Below are 1,914 nucleotides of genomic sequence, written 5' to 3'. Positions count from 1 at the left end.
ATGTTGTAATTGATCAACTTTCTCCAATTCGTAAATACCGCCTCTCTTTGGAGCGTTTCTTCTTCGGCCCCTCCAAGAGTAATTCTTTGCTACCTCTTCTATTGTGGCTTCAACTTGATTTTGAGGGATCTTAATTAATTGACCACCCGCCCCCGCATCCACATTGGCTCTTGACATGGGCTCCAATCCGTTGTAGAAAAACCGCATGAGCAACCCTTGATTGTACTTATGGTGGGGACATGATTGCACTAACTCTTTGACTCTCTCCCATGATTCACCAAGACTTTCATCGGCCTCTTGCTCAAATGATGCAATTGTCCTTCTCATCTCGGCGGTCTTCTATTCGGAGATAAAACGCTTCAAGAACGCCTTTACAACCTCCCTCCATGTTGTGAGAGAGTTAGGATTTACTTGCGTTAGCCATTTCTTTGCTCGTCCGGTGAGAGATTGCCGGAAAAGGTGCATACGAATGTAGTCTTAACTCACTTCATTAGTTTGCATCATTGCGCACAATTCAATGAATCGGTCCAAATGTTAAATAGGGTCCTCAGTTGCACTTCCGGAAAATTGCTCCGATTGGACAATTCGAGTATATTGTGGATGGATTGAGAAGTTGGTTTCCGTGACGGGTAGCAAAATCCCTCCCGTGAGCTCATAATCCTCCGAATTTCCGAACTCACGAAAAAAGACATATTCTCTTGTCCCGCTATTGATTCGCGTGGTGAACTTGAAGAGTAAGTATCACTCTCACTATCAACTATATCACCAAAACCTCTTCCCTCGTCTTGATAAAGCCTACAGACTTGTCTCAAGGTTCGGTTGATTTCGTGGTCAATTTGATGTGAGGTTGCTCATTGAGACCTTCTAAGCATTCACCAAAGCTAAGTAAACAATTAGCAATGACAAGGATGAAAAAACAAAAAAAACAAAAAGAAAAGAAAGCAAAATGACTCTAACAAAAGCAGTAATAGACCCTAAACAAGCAGCTTCCCCGGCAAAGGCGCCAAAATTTGATGTGGATTAGATAGGTAGTTAAGCTATGACCTTAACCAAATTAATCATTTATAAAGCCTAAACCTACACTAAACTAGTTAGTGGCAAGTGAAGGGTCGAACCACTAGGGAAGCACGCTAATTCAACATCAAATATCACTAATGCAACAGTGAAAGGGGATTGTTTTGTTGGTTATGTTGAGTAGAACACTAGAACTACAAGTAAGCAAGAAAATGATGATTAAAATCAATAGAAAATGACGCTAGGGGTTCCGGGGTTTCAAACATGATTAGAAAGAGGGGGACAATGATAGTTATCATGATGAACATGCCAAAGAACATAAGATTCTACCTAAACAATTCATTCTCATGCAATAGTCTAGGCAAATCAATGAAAGAAGTCTATGCTAATTATGATCATTCTCATGCATCCTATTAGACACAAGCAAATCAAGAGAATAAAGAAGCACAATACATGAAACTCCATTTTAACAACTCATTCTCATGCAATCATTAAAATAGAGGTGATCTTAATTTAGTTCAAATCATTTTCATGCATTTAAACTAGAAGGCAATCAAATAAATTGCAACAATAATCTCAAGCCATTAAAAATCATGTCTTTCATCAATTTAAGGCATGTAATCAATTTAACTATCATCATTCATCCACCATTCAATGCATATCTTCCACCCCCTTCCCCTAGCTAAGATTTTAGCCTAGAGAAGGGAGATTAAACATAATATCAAAACTAGAAATAAACACAAGAAACTCAAAACAAAACATGATTGAAATATATGAAATCAATAATAACTAGATAAACTAATAAGATAGACAAAAATAAGTAACAATAAAACCAATAAAAAATATTAAAGGAAAGGAGAAGAGATTACTAAAGAAAGGATTGAAGAAAGATGAAAACTT

The 1,914-nt window shown here is 37.4% G+C and overlaps 1 non-coding gene across 1 annotated transcript; it reads left to right on the top strand.

Annotated features, from left to right (window-relative positions):
* Positions 1-224: 224 nt before the first annotated feature.
* Positions 225-329, top strand: LOC145641313 (small nucleolar RNA R71). The gene has a single exon (XR_014115355.1). It is a non-coding gene; the product is annotated as a small nucleolar RNA R71 (small nucleolar RNA).
* The last annotated feature ends 1,585 nt before the right edge of the window (positions 330-1,914 follow it).

Source organism: Chenopodium album, chromosome 7, assembly GCF_948465745.1.
Source record: "Chenopodium album chromosome 7, dcCheAlbu1.1, whole genome shotgun sequence".
Lineage (NCBI taxonomy): Eukaryota > Viridiplantae > Streptophyta > Magnoliopsida > Caryophyllales > Amaranthaceae > Chenopodium > Chenopodium album.
Note: the sequence above shows the minus strand (reverse complement) of the source record. Positions and strands in the feature narration are given on the sequence as shown.